The sequence below is a fragment of the Chrysochloris asiatica genome, unplaced genomic scaffold (genome assembly GCF_000296735.1).
Source record: "Chrysochloris asiatica unplaced genomic scaffold, ChrAsi1.0 scaffold00145, whole genome shotgun sequence".
Lineage (NCBI taxonomy): Eukaryota > Metazoa > Chordata > Mammalia > Afrosoricida > Chrysochloridae > Chrysochloris > Chrysochloris asiatica.
The window spans coordinates 8,100,569-8,124,015 of record NW_006408663.1 but is presented as its reverse complement, the minus strand read 5'-3'; positions in this window follow the sequence as shown (position 1 = coordinate 8,124,015).

The window sequence follows — 23,447 nt, the reverse complement described above, 5'->3', positions numbered from 1 at the left end:
TGATATGGTCATCTGTTTTTGCTTCTTGGACATGTTTGATATTTATCTGTGGCCCTAATACTTAAATGAGTATGTATTTTGGTACTTTTTTTTTTTTTTTTTAATGCTTTGTGGTTTCTTCCAGGAAGATGTGGTCAGGGTATGGTCATCCCTTTTCACTCTTCTTATTGCTTGACTCAGAGTAACTTTCACAGGTGCTGCCTGTTTCCTTGGTATCTGGCTGCTGGTATTGGTTATTGCCAGTGTTTTGATGATTTATACAGTGTGAATGCAGCTTGGCTATTTGGCTGCATATCCTGACTCTTCTCATGTAATATAGGGAGACAAAGAGTCCTCCAATATCATAAGGAAGGCTTGTAACAACCAAACAACAGCAGCCAGGTTAAAAAAAAAAAGTCAGAAACAAAAGCAAAAACAAAAATGGGAGAAAGAGTAAAAAGGAAAAAAAGAAAAATATGGAATAGAAAAAAAAAAGAAAGAAAAAGAAAACCCTGAAGTAAATAATGCAGGACCAGCGAAATCAAGGCTTAATACAGCAGTCTCTAATTACAAAAAAGGGAAGAAGTGGGGGGAAGGAAAAGATATATATACATATAAAATAAAACCATTAGAGAATGATGTAACACCAGCCAAAACAAGACTCAATACCATATTCTCCATTCACAAAAAAGGAGGGAGTGGGGCAGAGAAGAAAAAGAGGAAAAAGAAACAAAAGAAGAAAGAAAGAAAAAAAATATTATAAAAAAACAACAACAATAATAATAAGAATAAAATCTGTGGCTTAAAGTAGGTTTGTCTTTAAAGTTCTAGCTCTCTTTAGGTCACTCTGCTCTCCTTTCCTGGTTGTTAGGCATTGCCGAGTCGATTACAACCCGTAATGACCCTGTATAGGGCTTCTGAGGTGCAGTTGGTGACCCTGCAGTTCAAAAGTCTCTGTAGTGGCGTCCCAGCCCTCAGAGCCACGCTGGGTCTCCTGATAAACTAGTTAAAAAAGGGAGACCCACATAAGGTTCCCAAGGAGTGGCTGGTGAGCTTGAACCACTGACCCTGCAGTTTAAAAGGGTCTGTAGTACTGCCCCAGCCCTCACAGCCACCCTGGGACTCCTTCTAAACCAGCTATAAAAGGGAGTCCCAGAAAGGGTTCCCGAGGAACAGCTGGTGAGCTTGCTTCACCGACCTTGCAGTTCAAAAGGCTCTGTAGTATGCCATCTCAACCCTCAGAAGCATGCCAAGACTCCTGCTTGTTGTTGTTGTTGTTGTTAAGTGCCATCGAGTCGGGTCCGACCCATAGCGACCCTGTACAGGGTTTCCGAGGGTGTAAATCTTTACGGGAGTAGAAAGCCTCATCTTTCTCCCGCGGAGCAGCTGGTAGTTTCGAACCGCTGACCTTAAGGTTCACAGCCCGATTCGTAACCACTACGCTACCAGAGCTCCTTAAGACTCCTGCTAGACCAGCGCAAAAAGGCAGACCCATATAGATGCACATCCGATTCTCAGCCTGGGCTGAGCACGCAGTTTCCTGAGGATCGGCTGGTGGGCATGAATTACCGCCCTTGCAGTTCAATAAGCTTTGCAGCAGGGTGGGTCCCAAGGGAGTTCTGGGAGGCTGGGCAGGGCTTTAGCTTGTTATGTCATGTGGGCGGGGTCAGCAGGGTGCAGGCACACTGTCTGAGGAGGAGTGAACAATCCTGTGGGGGAGCCTGGTGGGCCTGGTGGGTAGGCTTGTTTGGCGTGCAATCAGTCAGGTGGTGTGTAACTAGCAGTGGGTCCTGTGGGAAGGGCAGTGCTTGGGCGAGGTCCTGCAAGCAGTACGGGTGCTGCAGGGGGCGGGATTAGGTGGCCTGTGCAGGGTTCTAGCCTGTTATGGCACGAGGGCTGGGTCAGCGGGTTGTGTGCGTACTGCAAAGGTTAGGGCACGCTCTGTGTGTGCTCACGGTCCGGACTGGTCCGGGTCCGGGAACGTGTGCGGGGATCAAGGGAGTAATGGGGCAGGTGAGCGCGGTTCAGTTGGGCAGGGTAGAGGCCACTTGGCCGGGCTGGGCTGATGCAGTCCTTGCCCAATGATGTCAGACAGTCACCATTTTTTCCCATTTTTTTTTTTTCCTCCTCTCTTTGTTGACTGATTACTCTCTGCCCACTGCAAGCACCAAAATTGCATGGTGGGACAGATAATCCTCACTTTCTCTTCCCCTTGTCTTCAGTGGCTCCCCCTGTTCAATAATTACTGGAAGCACGGCTTTCGGTGCGAGTTGGTTCCAGCCCCGCCCCCCCCAAGCTCAAAGGAGTTGGGGCTGTGCCACATACAGCGACGGGTACAAGTTTAAAAAGCCAGTAGTTCCTCATTATGGTGATTTTTTTTTTTTTTAAAAAAAAGCAAGTTCAGGATTTTGAAGTACTGAGACTTATGGTGGCTGTAAGGGTGTGAGTTCACCACAGGAAGGTTTCTTTCATGAGTTCCCCTCCCCCAAACACGGAGCCTCACTCATCTGTGCCATCTGGCCAGCGTGGCAAACCAGAAGTCACTCTCATTGTTGTTTTGATTTGCATCTCCAGCTGCTCCTTGGAAACCCTATGCAGGGTTGCTATTGGTTGGAATTAAATTGATAGCACTTCACAACAACAACAAATGGCTAATGAACATGAACATTTCTTCATATGTTTTTTGAGAGCTCATGGTTTTTATAAAGACAAAATGTCCCTATGTAATTTATTGCTCCAAGTGATCATTTCACAGGAATGACCACACAAATGCAATAAGCTGGTCACTACACAAATCTCAAAGCCCCTTAGTTATGCTATAATTTTAATGGTCATTCTCAGGAAAGATATAAACTTGGAAAGAAAGGATCTTTGTTAATGGAATATCATATAAAAGTGTTGTGTCCTTGAGTAAAGCTGTCTATAGAACCAATATACCCACAAATCAATACCATTCATAGGAAAAAGATAATAATATTTTCTGCATTAAGTTATCACCTAAGTGTAGATGATTTAGAAGTTCATATTTTTAATATGTACTTATCTTAAATTCCATATTTTCTAACATATGTTTCCATTAAGATATAGAAAGTACCCTCTTTAATGAAAAATATATTAACTTGAAAATTAGAAAGAACTTTGTCTGAATATTGGCTTTGCTACTAATCATGTAATCTTGAACACTTAAGCAATTTACTGAACATCTTTAATTCTGAACTCTTTCATATATTAAGTGGAGATAATAATATTGGCATTGACATGGATGATAAAACATTGTTTTGCATTTATAGTAATTTAGGTGTTTTGTTTTTTGGAGTGTGGTGGCTTTTTAGGAATGGTACTTGACTGGATAACAAGGTCAATGGTGAGAGTCCACCAGCCACTCCATTGAAAAAAAAGATGAGATTTGTGCTCCTTAAAATATTTAATTCTCAGGAACCTTACACAGAGTCATTGTGAGTTAGAACCAACTTGTTGGCACTTAACAACAGCAATAACAGATTTAAAAAAAAAAAAAATCCCTAACATTCAAGAACATAATTTGTTATTCAAACCAGTTGTTGTTGTTATTAGGTGCTATTGAGTCAGTATCGACTCATAGCTATCCTATGTACAGCAGAAAGAAACACTGGCCTTGGGCCAACCTCATAATTTTGGCCATGCTTGAGCCCATTGATGCTGCCACTTTGCCAATCCATCTTGCTGTGGATCTTCTTCTTTTTCTCTGACCCTCTTCCTTACCAAACATGATATCTTTTTCCAGTGACTGGTCCCTCTTGACAATATGTTTGAAGTATCAGAGACAAAGTTTGGCCATTCCAGCTTCCAAGGAGCACTCTGACTGCACTTCTTCCAAAACAGATCTGTTGGTTCTTTTGGCAGCCCATAATACTTTCAATGTTATCCTCCAACTCCATAACTCAAAAGCATCAATTATTCTATGATCTTCCTTATTCACTGTCCAGTTTTCATATGCATATGGGGTTATTTTAAATATCAAGGCTTAAGACCAGTACAATGAAAAAATTGAGTTCATTTACAAGGTTAAAGAAAGCTTTAGAGAGACTATATAACTATCCATCCAACACTTACAACTGCAGTGTGCACTCAGTGAACATCTGTCCAACTCCCTCATGCATGGTTTTAACAGTCATGCTGCGCTATTACTTATTTTAAATAAGTAAATGTTTGACTAACATCTAAATATAACAGGTAGATAATTATAATTAGATTATTCTAATTAACTTTGATTATATATATTCAGTAAACATCAATTTGAAATGAAAGTCTTCTAAACTTTTATCTATTATTCTGATTTACTCTAAAACAATTTCATATTGAATTACTGAGTTTTATAATTCTGAATATGTAATTTATTTCATTTCTCCCTCTACAACATTTACACTCTGTCTCGTGAAATTCAAGGTAATTTTAATTTCTGCTACAGATAATCAGGATTCTCTATAATTAGCATTTTATATACACATACTTTTATTAAAACTTTATTGAGTTTTAATTTGTTAATTGTAATACACCCTCAGGCCACAAAGGAGGATTTGAGTTGCTGACCAGGGTCAAGTTGCTTGAAGCTTTCTTAAAATAAAGGAGAAAATATACAAAAGAAATTAATACTTTCTCAAACTCTACATTTCTCAATGCTCTGGTTGAATTAAATGATCATTGCTGAGGAAAGGGAGTCATCATGTTTTCTAATTTGTGTGTGTATGTGTGTGCATTGTGCTTTAGTTTGTTTGAAAGTGATATAATGAGTGAACTGGTTAAAATACAAAGGTATTTGTACTAAATAGATAAATAAAATGATGCCTATTTGCAAACTATAATTATGTACTTCTACATTATATCTATAGTATATATTTAAAATACATTGTTTAAACCAAGATTTTTCTTATGGATTGACATAATGAAACACTATGTCATCCAAACTCAGGGCTTCAACATCATTTATCCAAAGGGCATTTCCTTTATTACAGACATTTATGTCCACAGTTTTGTAGTATATGCATTTTACTTCAGCAAAGATCTAGCATTATATCTGAGGGTGTATTGAAGTAAGAGGTTGTGAAATACCTGTTCTTCTTTCAAACCATGTTTAACAAAACGAATAAAAGCCTGGGATTTAATTATAAATTGCCATACGATGAGGCAAATAATTTTCAAATAAAGAGACAGAAAATAAATTTAGCTGTCTTCAAAATTGCTTCATAATTTTAACTATCCTGTTTCTTTCATAAGCTTCTCTTCTTGGCTTTTCATTAGAATGGACTTCTCACTCTAACTACAATTAGACTCTTAATTGTCTTTTCAAATGCCCACATTTTTCTTCCCATCTCTGTGGGAACACAACATATTTGGTGATGAAAATTTTGTCCGTAACTTTCTATTTTAAACTGAGGAGTGATTTTGAGCAACTGAATACTTGACTCCATCTTTTGAATATTGTATTATTTTAATACAAACACATGCAAATATGCACATACAGTCATACATTAAATTAACCAAAAGAAAATGAACTAGCAATAGAGTCAAATGAAACAAGCAACATAGCAGTTGGACAAGCACCAGACTGGTAACTTCAAGGCCAGCAATTCAAAATGACCAGGTGCTCTTGGAAACCCTATACAGGGTTACTCTGAATCAGAACTGACTCAACAGCACACAGCAACAGTAACTGGGGAAGGGCTTTAAAGAAGCAAAACTTCATATCAAATCATGATGAAATCACAAAGATATTTTTCTGTCATGACTTATAAAAATTCAACAAAAAAAATAAAATGCTATAAAATATTAAGTATTAAATCTAGTACTGTTAGCACATGCATTTGTTAGCATTCAAGTACTCATAATAACATGAAAACATGCAAATAAAAATATTTTAATATTTCACCAATATAAATATCAGGAATATAGGATAAGAGATGAATGGGGAGGAGATCTAAATCTTCAAAGTGTACTTTAATTCTTACCTACCCAATTCTATCTTTGTAATTTATAATATTAATAAAGAAAAAGACTAATTTATTTTCATGAAGGCTATTAAAATATTGCAGATAGGAAAAATAATTAACTATTATATCCAGACTTAAAATAACCATACATTCATTAATTCTTTCCTTAGTAATACTTAAAGAAGACTATTGCAGTATGTTTTTGAAGATCAAGTTGTACTTGTCTTGCATGCAGATCCTTTAGTTTAATCAAATTGTGAATTATTTTTATTCTAATACTGATTATATCATCAGAATAAATTTTAATTGTTAGTTAAGAATGTACATCTACTTTTCTTTTTGCTTTTTTTTTTTTTTTTTTTTTTTTAATCAGGAGTATAAGGAGCTCTGGTAGCGTAGTGGTTACGAATTGGGCTGTGAACCGTAAGGTCAGCAGTTCGAAACTACCAGCTGTTCCGCGGGAGAAAGATGAGGCTTTCTGCTCCCGTAAAGATTTACAGCCTCGGAAACCCTGTTCAGGGTCGCTATGGGTCGGTACCGACTCCACGGCACATAACAACAACAACAACAACAATCAGGAGTATATGTCTAGAGCTTTCAAAATTTCATGCTTCTAATAAAAAAAAAGAAAAATGGAAAAAAAGCTGCAGAAAAAAGACTGTTTTAGTAATTTTCCCATTTTTCAATATAATAAAAAACAAATTTGTCCTCTATTCTGAGTATCCTACTTTTATGATGTAAAATGTAATATGAATTTTTAAAGTCAAATGTCAGATACTTCCACAATTCTGTCTGAAAGATACTTAAGGAGTACATTTTAAAGTTATAATCACATTAGAGCAATTAATTATAATGTTTACATTGTTAGGTGTTGCAGACAGTGTAAGACTGGTCAGAGGTTCAAGGCCCTCTAGGGCCAAGTGTAACAAATGAGGCCACTGGCAGTTAATGGAACATTGCCTTCATATTAATAGTCAGGTATATATATTAAATTAATACACTGGAGCCTTTGACAATCCACAGATAAATGTGGTATTTTCCTAAAGCCGAGATGAAAGGTTGCCAGGTTAAGCCTTTCTCCAAAGGATTAACTAAAAATATCTTAGCTACTTCTCGGTTCTTTGTTCTATAGACAAAGAACCCATCCTCCCTAATCCTTTTCCAGGTGTAGCCCATTCACCTGGGCATCTGGAGTCCTCCTGCAGACCTGGCTCAGGAAGCCGAAGCAGCAGGACTCCGCCCAAGCTTTTGTCATTACTCTCACCTTCCCCCAAATTAGCTCAGGGGCTATAGATATGTTAATTGAGCCTGAGAATCCAAGTTGCTGGCCTGGAATTCGAACCAGCAAAGCACAATGTAAAGTTACCTGAATGTCTGGAAAAGTACGGATGTTAGCTGTACCTTGCCTAAGTCCCTCCCAGCTTGGTGTGAAGCTCCTCCCCTAAATAAAGCAGAGGCCCGGGCCTCCCCAGGTGTGCATTACTGGTTGGAAGGCATGGAGTAAAGATGGTGGTGCGTTATGGGTTGGAAGGCATGGAGTAAAGACTGCAGGGCAGTGAGTTGCTGCCTGCAGAGGTCACGATGCCTGTAGTCCCAAGCCTGCCAACCAGTGATGTATCCACCCTGGTTTTGGGGTGCCTTTTTGTCTCTCTCTTTGTCTCTTTCTGTGTATTCTTGATATATTGCAATCGCCGTCAGGTATCCTCTCCTCGTGAACTGAACCCCAATGTCGAGGCGGGTCCCCGATAAATATGGCGCCCAACGTGGGGCACGAAGGATGAGGTAAGAAATGATGCTCGACCTGAGACGGACACTGCCAGGGTTTGTCGCGACACCCCTGGTCAAATAGTACGACTGGGAAGGGGCAGTAAGGAAGTGAAGGGGATGGGGTCCCAGAGAGAGCCCAGTCTCCATTCTGTATATCCTAAAATTCTTAGTTTCTGTCCTGTATATCTTAAAATTCTTAAGAAATGTCTGCAAGAAAGAAAAATGTGTGTTGATGAAAGAAACCTGTCTAATTTTGTTAAGTGTGTCCAGCTGATTAGCCCCTGGTTACCTGAGAGTGGAATCTTGGGGGAATCAGAATGGAAAAGAGTCGGGAGGGAGATGAAACTTTGGCTTAGGGAACATAGCAATGATAGCCAGGATCCCATTCCTGAGAACGCTATCACCTATTGGTATATTGCTAAACAAACTCATGCTGAAGCTAATTTGCCTGCCGAGTCTGAGAATGATTTTCGAGTTTGTGATGAATCTCTCCCTCTCCTAGAGAAAAAGAAGCTGAAAGAGCTTGCTAAGAAACCCCCAACCCCTAAGTATGTAACAAGTTTAACTGAAGTGCAAGAAGTGCCAGGCTCCTTGAGCTTAGATACTGAGAAAGGGAGTCCTGAAAATGAGCTTTCTTTAGCGGAGGAAGCCGCTAGATATAATGATTTAAATGGGTCTTTTGCTTATTGGTATATTGTAAAACAAGCTTGTTCTCATGCTGAAATTGCTGAGTTACCTGACCTTGCTAGGACAGCTGGTTCTGAGAGTGAATTTCGGGCCTGTTATGAGTCTTTGCTAAATTCAGCTGATGTACAAAAAGAGTCAAATTTTTCTGGTTTAGGCTTTGCTAAAATAAATTCTGAGGATGAACTCACTCTAGAAGGAGAGGCTGCCCAATATGAGGGCCCAGATTGGTCTACCATCGCCGTCATCCTCGGCTTGAAGCGGCAAAGAGTAAAAAAATCCCAGCCCCAGCGCTTTTGCCTCCAAGCAGCTTTGAAAGGAGCCGAGGCTTTTGCCTCCGGCAAAAAGCGGCGGCAGCCGAGTCAGACGTGGCAAGCAGTGGGATCCATGGCGAACAAGGCTGGGCCCTGATCAGAGTGAAAACACCTTTTCTCTGGGAAGGCGGCTAGGAAAAAAGCCCAGAGTTTGCCTCCTGCGACTGGCAGGCCTGGCTCACGTGGAGTTGGGCCAAGGTCAGATGGATCTTGTGGTGATCTTGTGGCTCATCTTTTGCAGGCAGTCAAAAGAGTTATTACTAATGAAAAGGCAGCAAGTGGTGTAGTTAAACAATTGGCTTTTAAAATAGGCAAAGAGTCTTGGAATTCAGATACCTGGGCAAAGGCAGAGGGTTATAAACCAAAACTTGAGATTGCTTCAGTAAAGGTTTTTTCCGGAACTATGGCCCAAAGCGTGGCAAGTGCAGCCATGTTTCAAGGAACTTTGGCGGGAATCCCCCCTCAGTTAAAACAAAGAGGGGGAGGTGCAAGCCCCAGCAGTTTGTTCTCAGCCATACTGACTCCAGAATCACCAGTTACAAAAATACCCACTAGTGTTTTTGGCCCTCTCCCACCTGAAACTGTAGGTTTAATTATTGGAAGAAGCTCTGCCTCTTTAAAAGAAATCATTGTCATTCCAGGAGTCATAGATGCAGATTATACTAGAGAATTAAACATCTTAACTGAGCCTCCTATAAAAACTCAACAGATACACACTAGGCAACGCATTGCTCAATTACTTTTGTTACCTCTAGTTAAACGAGGCATGTTCCTCACCAACACCCCTCAAAATAATGCTGCTTTTGGGTCTAGTGATTTGATCTTTTGGGTAGAAAAAATTAAAAGAGGTCGTCCCCTTAAGATTCTAACAATCAAAGGCAAACGCAGTAGAGAGATTTTGGGGCAAGATTTTAACAATATAATGCTCCCCTATACTAGTGAGCAATTTGAGTGGTTTCTTAATTTTTCAGAGGATTTTCCCTTGGCATTTCTGGCCTTTACAGTAAAGTCCCATAAAGTAATTTTTCCTTTGGCCTTTAGTGCTCTCATCCTCACAGAAGGCCTGATTGTTTTTTCAAACAATTTTTCCAATGGGAGGACTGCTTTCTCTTCCACCCAGAAAGTGTAGATTTTATCATAGAAGTTTTTGAGACCTTTACTTATTGTCCTATTAATCTTTACACTGATTCACAACACGTGTCTTGTCTGTTTCCTGATACTGAAACTGCAGTTATCAATTTTGGTAAAACTTCCATTAATGATTTATTGTTTACCTTACAAATCTTAGTGCAAAATGCAAATTTCCCTATTTTGTAGGGAATTTACGAGCACATACTCATTTACCAGGTCCCTTAACCTCTGGAAATTCCTACGTGGATCGTTTAACTCAATTGGCTTTTAAAATAGGTGAAAGGCCTGTGAATTCAGAGACCTGGTAAATGGCAGAGTGTTATCAGCAACACAAACCTGAGAGAATATTCAGTAAAAGCCTTTTCCACTGTGGAATTAATTTTGCAATGTTCTGGACCCCCGGCCTAGAGTGGGGGCCCTTTCTCAGATCTCTGCAGTTTTTCAAGGAATCTCACCCTAAGGAAGCTATTGTAAAGCAAGCTATTAAGCGCCTACATGATTCTGCTCCCTGTGATCTTGACGTCCTTTCTACTGACACCTACTGGAGCCATTTGGCAAACTCAGGAATCTTTAGAATGGATTAATTTGTCTGCTTCTTCCTCTCCCTGAACTCTGCTAACGCCATTTTTTTCTCAAACAGTTTTCAATTAACTGCCAAGCTAGGTTTCTCAGGTACAGCCGACTACAGAAACTTTAGCACCGGATTGATTGATATTAACCTTGCTTTTAATCACTTGCAACGAGTCTCCTCTCATCTGTTTCTCGATTCTAGTATTTTAAATATATTATTAATCAAAAAGAGCGAAAGGTTTAGCCTATTTTTCAGAACAAAGACCCTTCCACATAGATTCCAGCCTGACTGAATTGACCCTGTAGCGAGAGGAGCCTCGTGGAAGCCAGCATTCACCGAGAACCCATCTGAAAGAATTCAGTTGCATCTCAACAGAAGCATCTCTGACAAGAGCACCAAGTTCCAGCAAGCCACTTCTAGAGCAGAAAAATATTTTAAAGACTGTTTAAAATGCTTTGAGGACTGTTTAACCCTTGGAAGACTTTTTAAACTCCAGAGACTTTATGCCATTTTGCTTGTTGGGTGTGGGAAATGGGGAATTAACAGATGTTACCAATTATTGTAATTGTTCATTACTCATCATATGTTTTATTACCTGTTAATGTTTCAGAAGTGAGGCCATGCATTGTGCTGGCCTGGTCTTTAAACGTGCCACGTGTTTTGTTGTTGCCATCATACTAGGAATCATTGCATTGTTAAGATATGTTACGTCTATTGCCCTCTCCACTGCTTCCGTTGTGTAACCATGTAACTCAACTTTCTAGGAAGATTAGTCTTGCTCTCACCATCCAAGAGTAATTAGTTCAAGGTTTACAAAATAAGATAAATGCTTTAGAAGAAGGAATATTGTTTTTGAGATATAAGCTTTCAAAATGTCCAGTTTAGACTTTCCGATTAATGATATTCATTGTATAAGTAGATTTGTCTTATCTGAACATGTTTAGACCTTAGTTCACTAGCATTTTAGGAGGTTGTGAAATAGTGTTAATTTGTCTGTGGATATTCAACAGCTACATGCCCAAATTTCTGATATAAGTAATGCTCGAATTGAGTACTGATTGGCTACTAATTTGCTGCCCCGGCTAGAGATTGAGTTCCCCTGTGAACTTAATTGAACTTCAGCATAATGATCCTGCTCGTTCACCTGAGAGCAAGTGAGTGGTCTGGCAACGTCTTGCGTGGGAGATCTCCCTGCGGGTCTCCACCCCTGCAGATGGCAAGTGTCTATGAATGGACATGGACGTGTTAGTCAGAGATGGGCAAGGATCACGTGGAAACTCAGCAACCTAAGACAGGGGCATTGCGTGGATGCAGTTATTTCATTCCCTTCACTTCCTTACTGCCCCTTCCCAGTCGTACTATTTGACCAGGGGTGTCGCGACAAACCCTGGCAGTGTCCGTCTCAGGTCGAGCATCATTTCTTACCTCATCCTTCGTGCCCCACGTTGGGCGCCATATTTGTCGGGGACCCGCCTCGACATTGGGGTTCAGTTCACGAGGAGACGATACCTGACGGCGATTGCAATATATCAAGAATACACAGAAAGAGACAAAGAGAGAGACAAAAAGGCACCCCAAAACCAGGGTGGATACATCACTGGTTGGCAGGCTTGGGACTACAGGCATTGTGACCTCTGCAGGCAGCAACTCACTGCCCTGCAGTCTTTACTCCATGCCTCCCAACTAGTAATGCACTGCCATCTTTACTCTATGCATGCCAACCAGCAATGCACCGCAATCTTTACTCCATGCCTTCCAACCAGTAATGCACACCTGGGGAGGCCCGGGCCTCTGCTTTATTTAGGGGAGGAGCTTCACACCAAGCTGGGAGGGACTTAGGCAAGGTACAGCTAACATCCGTACTTTTCCAGACATTCAGGTAATTTTACATCGTGCTTTGCTGTTTTGAATTCCAGGCCAGCAATTTGGATTCTCAGGCTCAATTAACATATCTATAGCCCCTGAGCTAATTTGGGGGAAGGTGAGAGTAATGACAAAAGCTTGGGCGGAGTCCTGCTGCTTCGGCTTCCTGAGCCAGGTCTGCAGGAGGACTCCAGATGCCCAGGTGAATGGGCTACACCTGGAAAAGGATTAGGGAGGATGGGTTCTTTGTCTATAGAACAAAGAACCGAGAAGTAGCTAAGATATTTTTAGTTAATCCTTTGGAGAAAGGCTTAACCTGGCAACCTTTAGTCTCGGCTTTAGGAAAATACCACATTTATCTGTGGATTGTCAAAGGCTCCAGTGTATTAATTTAATATATATACCTGAATATCAATATGAAGGCAATTTTCCATTAACTGCCAGTGGCCTCATTTGTTACACTTGGCCCTAGAGGGCCTTGAACCTCTGACCAGTCTTACACGGTCTGCAACAGTTAGGTGCTTTTGAGTTGCTTTCAACTCATAAAAATCTTATTTACAACAGAACAAAACACAGTCCAATTCTGTACCATCCTCAAAATTGTAGCTACATTTGACCTCATTGCTGTAGACAGAGGGTCAATTCTTCTAATTGAGTGTCTCCTTCTAGTTCACCGATGCTTTCTTTTACTGAGCATGGTGCCTTTATTTGGGACTGCTCTCTGTTGATAACATGCCCAGTATATGAGATGAAGTCATGCCATCCTGCTTGTTAGAAGCATCTGACTGTATGTCTTTGAAGACAGATTTGCTCATTCTTCTGGCAGTCCACATATATTCAGTAGTCGTTGTCAACATAGTTCAAAGGCAAGAATTCTGCTTCAGGATTCTTTACTCATTGTCTACCTTTCACATGCATATGAAGAGAGGGAAAGTACTATTATAGGTGCACCTTAGTCCTCAAAATGAAAACTTTGCTTATGAATATTTCAAAGAGGTCTTTCACAACAGATTTTCCCAGTGTAATTAGTCCTTTGATTTGTGGACTGCTGCTTCCATAGACATAAATTGAAAGTCCAAGTAAAATGAAATCCCTAACCATGTCAATCCTTTCTCTGTTTATATGATGCTTTTTATTAGTCTATTTGTGAGGACTTTTGTTTTCTTTATGTTAAGGTATAATTAAATTTGAAAGCTACAGTCTTTGATTTTCATCAGTAAATGCTTCAGTTTCTCTTGGCATTCAGTGAGTAAGGTTGTGTAATATACAAATTGCAGGTTTTAATAATGAGTGTTCCTTCAATCCTCATGTTGTGCTCTTTTTCATATGTTCCTGTTTATCAGATTATTTGATCAGTATACAGGTTGATTAAACATGGTAAAAAGGTACAGTCTGATTCATATTTTTCCTGATTTAATGATACAGTATTCTCTTCTTCTGCTCAAACTACTGCCTCTTGATCTATGTATAGATTACAAATAAGTAAAACTAAGTGTTCTAAATTCCCATTTGTTTTAAAAAAATGTAATCTGCAACTTTTTATGTTCCATACAATCAAATCTCTTTTCATAGGTAAAAACAGGTAAGCATCTTTCTGGTATTCTTTGCTTTGAGCCAAAATTGATCTGGTACCAGAAAGTCCTGCTTTGAATTTCTGACAGTGTTCTGTGGATGCACTGATATATTTATTAATTATGCTCAGCAAAATCTTACTTATGTGTGATATTAACGATATTACTCAGTAATTTCCACATTCTTTTTGATCACCTTTCTTTGAAATGTCTATAAGTGTGAATCTCTTTTAGCACATTGGCCAAATTCTAAGTATAGACAATGTATACTTACATCATTGTATTCAATAGCTGAAACATCTTGATTTATTTATGCCAGTTCCTGGAACCTTGTTTTCTCCCTACACTTTTAGTGCAGCTTAAACTTCTTCTTTCAATACCATTAGTTTTTGATTGTGTGTTATCTCCTGAAAATGACTGGATTAGTAACCATAGATAATTTCAAATTTCAATTATTGTGACTATGTCATTTTATTTGATCACTGTAAATATCTATGATTTGCAATTGCTGCTTTTGTTAAGTGCTGTAGCCTTGGCTACGAATCATAGTGACCCTATAAAGGGATTCCTAGGAATGACTGATATATTTGAACTGCTAACCTTGTGGTAATCATCATGACTAGAATGCTGAAATCAAACTTTTAGCTTCCAGAGATGTTAGAAAATAAACTACATACATTGTGATATTTTATTTTGGTAGCTTTAGAAAACAAAGACAGGATTTTTTCCAGTATATTCTGAAATATACATGCAGATATATGCCTGCATACACTTAAAAGAGCTTACTTTCTTGATGTATACACTGTCACAAAAGCAAACTCAGTATGACTATATTGCCCAATGTAATTACCATTTTACATAAAGCTAAATCTGTGTTCTAACACCAATCTGCACTAGGAAATACTTGCACAGAAGTTAATAATTAACATCATAAATATTTACACTGTTTCTTATTTGATTATATTTCATTGCTTAATTTTATTGTGAGTAAGCTTTAGAATGGCACAGCAACTCTCAGTATTTTGTTCTTTTGTGCATAAGAGTATTGCATTGTGAGTCGGAACTGACTCGATGGCACAGAAAAACAACAAGCTTTGCAAATTAATTATCAGTGATATTATGTCTGCATTCATGTCTAAATATAGATAAGTCACATAAATTAGTAAATTTACATCTTTTCTAAATATTATTATTGATGCATATATTGTTCATGCATCTTCACAATGTGAAATATTTTTAGAACAAAGCAAATTACTGAAATGAGTTACATATTAATGGACTTAAACTAAAATATATTCCTTTTTAACCTGTGGCTTTAAAAAATAAAAAAGGACTAATAAACATCAAGAACTGAATTAACATATAGAATTACAAAAAAAAAAAAAAAAAAGGAACTTAAATTGACCACCTGATGTGTGATTATAAGAAATACCTGTATTATCCAATATCAATGATGACATTGTTGATAAGTATCTTGGAGTCAGTCTGACTCATAAAGACCCTGTACAGTTTCCAAAGAGTGGCTATTGGATTTGAACTGGCAACCTTTTTTTAGCAGTCGAGTACTTATCCTATGGTGCCACATGTTGTTGTTGTTAAGTGCTGTTGAGTCGATTTCAACTCATAGCAACCCTGTATAGCATTTCCAAGGAGTAGCTGGGGAGCTTGAACCACCAACCTTGCAGCTCAAATTACTTTGCAGTCTGATGCATTAGCCCACAGTGCCACACCAGGACTCAATGGTGCCACATAGCTGGTATTTTTTTTTTTTTTTTCTCTCAAGTTTTTCAATAATTCGGAAAGAATTATTAAAAACTTAGAAAACAAAGACCATCAAGAGTAGAAAAATGTGCAAGGAAATAATTAGATGAGCTACTTATAAATAAATATAAAAAAAGACTCTTAACCACAGGAAAAGAGGTTCACCTAAATCTTCATAAAAATAGATGCATAAATTAAAATTACACTCAGGCATTATTTTTACCTATCTCTGGTAGCGTAGTGGTTACGAATCGGGCTGTGAACTGTAAGGTCAGCAGTTCGAAACTACCAGCGGTTTCACGGGAGAAAGATGAGGCGTTTTGCTCCGGTAAAGATTTACAGCCTTGGAAACCCTGTGCAGGGTCGCTATGAGTCGGAACCGACTCCAAGGCACTTAACAACAACAATCATTTTGACTAAACTTGGCAGACATAACCAAACACTCTGTCAGAAAATAACTGAAAACTAAGCACTCTTATATACAGCTGATGAAAATACAGATTAATATAATCTTTATGGACTGACATTTGGCAATATCTTAACAAATGTCCTATACTTTAGCTTTTATCCAGGTATCATTATAGAAATTTACCAGATGATATGCATTCAAAATGAAAAGAAAAAAAGCTCACATTAACTTACTACACCGCTCTTGATAATTACAAAAATTGGAGATAATTTATATGTCCTTACATAAAGGAGTAATTGAATAAGTGATATTATAGCTACACAAAACAATACTGTGTAGTCATAAGTAACCATAAAATCTGTATGGAGTGATTGCCACATTAAACTCTTAAGTGAAAAATTAAAGTAATAAATATATGTATTCATCCCCTTTATGTAAATAAGGGGACTTTTAAAAATACTGTGTCTATTGTTGAAATATTAGTAGATCAAAGTCATCCAGAAAAGACTTTGAAAGGAAACTTGGCGATCTGTATCCAAATGGTCACAGCCTTGAAATCCCGATGGAGCAAGTCAATCTGTGTGCAGGAGTGATCAGTTTAAGGACATGTAACAATAATATTAATTTCTTCAAAAATAATAAATCAAAGCAAAGGTTGTTTGTATATTTAATGGTTTTGGTTTGTTTGTTTTGCTTTTGTTTTATTCCATCAGAGTGTGTGAGAATGAGCTAGAAATAATGGAAGGAAAAAGAACATATACTTAGACTCGGAGTAAGTTTTTGCACAATTTATCTAATAAAATCAAGTTACTGGTTCAATTACTACAAAAAGGACAAATAAAATAAAAAAGAATGGTAGAGATTTTAAATGCTTTACCTCATAATGTAAGGGTATGATGAAGAAAAATACAGGATATCAGAGAAATTTTAAGGTATGTTTGTAGAGTTCATAGTTAACTTATCATCTCATCTCTAGTAATTTTATAGGTGATCATTTTCATATGCCCAAAGGAAAAAAACCTGTAATATCCTAAAATCAATTCCCAATTACAACTTTAATATACTATCTATTTAGTAACCTCAGAATTATCCACTCTAAAAATTAATAACTGAAAAATGACTATAATGAGTTATTTAATATAAGAGGACACTATATCAAATGCTGTATAACTCTGCTGATCTGAAGTTGATTTTATAGTTATTTTTCCCATAACGTCTTGATATCATTTAAAATTTTTTTATTGTGAATTGAGTGAAGATTTACAGAGAAGATCTTCAATTTTACACTCAACAAATCATACACTTTATTTCATCTCAATGATTGCTATACCATCCATACAACAACAGTTATTCCACTTCTTCCCTGTACTTCCTGCTTGCATTCCTGCCTCCTTCTCATGTCTTCTCAACTTTGTCCTTAGGTAAATGTTACCCTTTTGATCTTAAATGATTGACAATTCCAAGATAAGCATAACTTACTAATGTTGATGTTACCCATCTATACATTGGCTTAAATTGGACCACGAGGGTGAGGTAAGTGCATCGAGTCAGTTCCGACCCATAGCGACCCTGTATAGGGTTTCTGAGGAGCAGCTGGTGAGCTTGCACCACAGACCTTGCAGTTTAAATGGCTTTCCAGTCTGGGGCATAAACCCACAGCACCACACCAGGACTCCCTTTGGGGACCTGGAAAGTGACTGAGGGTCATAGTCTCTGGTTACTCCAATCTGCTTCTGACTAGTAAACCCAGTCTTTTTGTTTTTAATTTTGAGCTTTGTTCCATGTTTTCTCCCATTCTATCTGAGGCCTTCTAATCTGATCTCTTTTCAGAGCAGTTGGTAGTGGTTATCGGGCACCATCTTGTTCTTCTAGTCTAAGAATCATGGTGACAGAGCTTTATGTGCTGCATTGGTTCATTGGACAAGTTGATTCTGAGCATCTTCAATTTTCATCATTCTTTCTTCCACATATGGAGACACCAACAACTGTACCTTAGATGGCCACTAATGAGTTTTTTAGATCCAAGATGCTACTCACCAAAGTAGAATGTAGATCAGTGACTTTGTAGACTATGTTATTCCAATTAACAATGGCATAACTATGGTCCCAATCCCCCAGGTCCAGCAACTCATTGTCTTAAGATGTTTCATAATATCTAAGACATGTTCATCATTTTGCCCATTGTATGTCCCACACATTCATAGTTTTTTTTTTTTTTTTTTTCAGCAAAGATAAATACCTATAGACCTATGTGTCTCTCTGTGTATCTACCCACAGAACACTGTGTTGTGTATATGACACTATTATCTCTATCCTCTCTATACCTCCCTTTCTTTCCACAGATCTTAATCATTCTTTTTGCCAAACTTTCTTTTCTTGTATATTGTCTTCCCCATTACTTAAGTGAATATATGTCTGCCTTCTAGTCAGTGAATTACTCTTCTTTCCCTCCGACCCCTGGTAATCATCAAAGAATGCTTCTTTTAAGGATAAAACATTTTTTTGAGTTTTACATTACTTTGCAAATACTGTAGATATTGATACAATACTTGTCCTTTCATGATTGACTATCTGATCTAATATTAATTTGACTAATTTCACTCAGCTTAATATCATACATGTCCATTCACGTTATGAGGTATATCACAGATTCATAATTGTTCCACACCATTACATAGTATTGTATTGTGTGTATATACCAAAGTTTGTTTATATGTTGTTGTTAAGTGCCGTCGAGTCGGTTCCGACCCACAGCGATACTGTAAAGGGTTTCCGAGGCTGTAAATCTTTATGGGAGCAGAACGCCTCATCTTTCTCCCGCAGAGAGGCTGGTAGTTTCAAACTGCTGGCCTTAAGGTTCGCAGCCCGATTCGTAAATACGCTACTAGAGCACCTGTATTCTTCCATTAATGAAATTTACACTGTCTCCTCTTTTTGCTATTGTTAACAGTGCTGTGCTAAACATTGGTCTGCATATATGTACTCATGTCATGGATCTCAATTACTAGGATATATACCAAGTAAAGTGATTTCTGGGTAGTCCTGGTATTGCAATTTCCAACCATTTGAGGAAGCACCATACCATTTTCCAGTCCCACCAGCAATTTAAGAAAGTCCCAGTCTCTCCACACACTAGTCAGCATTTGCTGCTTTCTGTGTGTGTGTGTGTGTGTTTATTATTTTATTTTTTATCTTTACTGTTAATGCAGGGGTGAGATGATATTCTATTGTTGTTTTGATTTGTATCTCTTTATTGATCATGACTTCATATGTCTGTTGACTGCCTAAAAAACTCCTTTGGTGAAATGTCTGTGCATGTCCCATTTTGAATTGGTCTTTTTGGGATTTTCTTGAAGAAGTGTTGTTTTCTATAAGTTTTAGAGTTTTGACCTTTGACAGATATGTCATTGGATTCTTTTTACTTTTTTGGTGTACTCTTTTGATGCACACAAGTGTGTGAATTTTAGGAGTTTTCAGTCATCTATTTTCTCTCCTACTGTTTGTTTTTAGTTATGTCTGATAGTGTATTATGTCATGTATTAGAACCGTGTCTTCCTATTCTTTTATTGATGATCTTTATAGTTCTAGGTTTTGCATTTAGGTTTTTAAACCACAGTTAGTTCATTTTCTGTATAAGACATGAGTCTTATTTTATTCTTCTTTATCAAATCTATTTTCCCCATTAAATGTACCTTAGCCCTTTGTCCTGGTGTGGAGTCCTGGAGTGGGTTAATATGTTGGACTTTAAAATTGGTTTGAACCACAAGATCAGAGGTTGAAGCTCACCAACTGATCCTCAGAAATCCTATATAGGGTTGTTAAGAGTTGGAACTCACTTCATGGAACTTAACAACAACAACAATCTCTTTTTCAAAGAGCTGCTAACTGTATGCAGAGGGATTTACTTGTGGGTGGTTTTCAACTCTGTTCACTCATCTATATATCTTTTTTTATACCAGTACCAGACTATTTTGACCAATCTGGTTGTGTAGATTTTGAGATCAGAGAATGAGAGGTCTGCATCTTTGTTCTTTCGAAGCATTGCTTTTCATATCTGTCATCTCTGTTCTTTCCATATAAAGTTAGTGACCAGTTTGTCCTTTCATTTAAAGAATAATATTGCAATCTGGATTGTGATTGCATTATTTTTATAGGCTGCTTTGGGTAATGTTGGCATTTTCACAACGCCAACTCTTCCTATCCTTGAGAATGTTATATTCTTCGATTTTTGTAAGTCTTTTTTAGTATCTTGTAGTAGTGTTTTGTAGTTTTCTTTATTTCTAGGTATTTCATTTTTTAGTGTAAATGATAACATATTTTCCCCAATTTCCTTTTCAGAGCTGTCTTAATTAGTGTAGAGAAATCTAACTTATTTGAACATTGATCTTGTGCACTGCCACTTTGCAGAATCTTTTAATCAGTTCCAATAATTTTCTTGCTGAGTAGTAGGTATTTCCTATGTGTAGGATCATATCACCTTTGCCAATTTGTTGTTGTTGTTAGGTGCCATCGAGTTGGTAGCAACCCACAGTGATCTGATGCATGCCAGAACGAAACACTGCCTGATCCTGGGCCAACCTCACTACTGTTGCCACACTTGAGTCCATTGATGCTGCCCCTTGGCCAATCCATCTGGTCCCTAATGATAATATGTCCAAAGTATGAGAGACGAAGTCTGGCCATCTTGGCCTCCATGTAGCACTCTGGCTGCACTTCTTCCAAAACAGAAATATTGGTTCTCTTTGCAGCCCATGGTACTTTCAATATTCTCCTCCAACACCATAACTCAAAAGCATCAATTCTTCTAAGGTCTTCCTTATTCACTGTCCAGCTTTCACATGCATATGAGGTTATTGAAAACACTATGGCTTGGGTCAGGCGCACCTTAGTCCTCAAGCTGATGTCTTTGCTCTTCAACACTTGAAAAGGGTCTTGTGCAGCAGGTTTGCCTAATGCAACATGTCCTTTGATTTCATAACTGCTGCTTCCATGAGTGTTGATAGTTGATCCAAGAAGAATGAAGTCTTTGACAACTTCAGTCTTTTCTCTGTTGATAAGAACGTTGTTTATTGGTCCAGTGATGAGGATTTTTGTTTTCTTTATATTGAGGTGTAATCCATACCGAAGGCTGTGCTCTTTGATCTTCATCAGTAAATGTTTTGAGTCCTCTTTACTTTCAGCAAGCAAAGTTGTATCATCTGCAGGTTGTTAATGAATCTTCCTCCAATGCTGATGCAACGTTTTTCTTCATAGACCCCAGTTTCTTGGATTATTTGCTCAGCATACAGGTTGAATAAGTATGGTGAAAGAATACAACCTTGTCACATACCTTTCTTAATTTTAAACAATTCAGTGTTCCCATGCTCTGTTCAAACAATTGCTTCTTGATCCATGTACAAATTCCTTTGCCTGTAATTTCCTTTTCTTACATTATAGCTCTGGTTAAATCTTCCATCACAATATTGAATAGGAATTGTGGTAAAGGGAATCCTTGTCTGGTTCCTGTTCACATGAAAATGGATTCAGGTTCTCTGCATTGAGAATAATGTTCGCAGTTGAATTTGTATAAATGAACTTAATTATGTTGAGTAATTTCCCTTCTATTCCTAATTTGTTGACTTTTTCTATTAGGATTAGATGTTAAATTTTGTCAAATGCCTTTTCTGCATCAATACACATGATAATGTGGTAGTTTTCTTTACGTAATGGATTACCTTGATTGCTTTTCTGATTTTGAACAACACTTTCCTCCCTTGTATGAATCGCAGCTCATCAAGATGTGTTATTTTTGATAAGCTGTTGAATTCTAGTGACTGGGGTTTTATTGAGAAGTTTTGCATGAAAACCCATGAGGAATATTGGTCTTCATTTTCTTTTAGTCATGTTTTCATCTGGTTTTGGTATGAGGGATATGCTTGTTTAATAAAATGTATTTGGCAGATTTCCATCCTTTCTATGTTCTGGAATAGTGTGAATAGAATTGGAGTCAGCTCTTTTCTGAATGTTTGGTAGAATTTGTCAATAAAACCATCTGGACCTTGACTTTTTATTATTGGGATTTAAAAAAAATTATCTGATCAATTTATTCTTTTGTTATGGATCTCTTCAAGTTTTCTACTTCAGTCTGTGTTAGATTAGGTAGGTTATGTTTTTCTAAAAAGATACCCATTTTTTTTAGATTTTCAAATTTGTTGGAATACAATTCTTCATATTATTCTGCGATTGTCCATTTTATTTTTGTTGGTTTTATTGTGACATCACTCATATAATTTATGCATGTAATTTGCATCTTCTTCTTTTCTTCTATTATGCCTGTCAATGGTTTGCCAATTTTATTAATCCCTACAAAGGACCAATTTCTTATCCTGTTGATTCTTTATATTGCTATTCTGTTTTCTAATTTATTTATTTCTGCTCTATTTTGGTGACTGTAGGCTTACTTTTCTGCTCCTTTTCTATTTGTTTGAGATAATTGTATTAATATGTTGATTTTGTTTCTTTCTTCTTTTTGGAATTGTGAATTTACTGCTATAAATTGCCCTCTAAGCACTGCTTTTGCTGCATCCCAAATGTTTTGGCCTATTGCATATGATACAAGGATTTTTCTATTTCATTTTTTCCAACTTTTGATTAATAACTATTTTTATCTTTGTGTATAATATGGGCTTCTTGTATATAGCATATTAAAGGATACCATTTTCTTATCTATTCTAATAATCCGTTTATGAAATAGAGCATTTAATCCACTAGCATGCAGTGCAATTATTTATAGGTATGAATTGATTGCTGTCATTTTGCTGTGGGATTTTTGTGGTGCTACTGATTTTTTGTTCAACATATTTTTCTGTGCTGAGTTCATTTTATTTCTGTGCTTTCTTGTCAATTTCTTCATTGCTGTTATTTTAATGTCTTCTAAATCTGTTGTGGTGCTATGAGTTAATGCACCAGGCTGCAAAGCTGTTTGAACTGCAAGGTCCATGGTTGAAGCTCACGAGCGGCTCCTTGGAATTTGTACATAGGATCGCTATGGATAGGAACCGACTCAATGGCACTTAACAACAACAAATCTTCATAGTTTTCTATTTTCCTAATTTTATATCAATATGTATTAATTTTCTTTGATGTTAACCTGAAACTTATTAATTTTTTTCCAGTTAAAACAGTTTGCTTCATCTTTAATTGTACTTCCTTGATATTTGGAAATTCTGAATTACTCTTTTCTTTCTTTTTACTTTGTAGTTAACTTCACTATGCTTTGATTTGTCTAATTTTATATTTTTATTAGTACAAGTTTGTTTTGCTTTGTATACTTCTACATCTGGATTGAATTCTTGGTGGTCTCATAGTATCTATGGAGCTCTGGTAGCGTAGTGGTTACGAATCGGGCTGCGAACCTTAAGGTCAGCGGTTCGAAACTACCAGCTGCTCCGC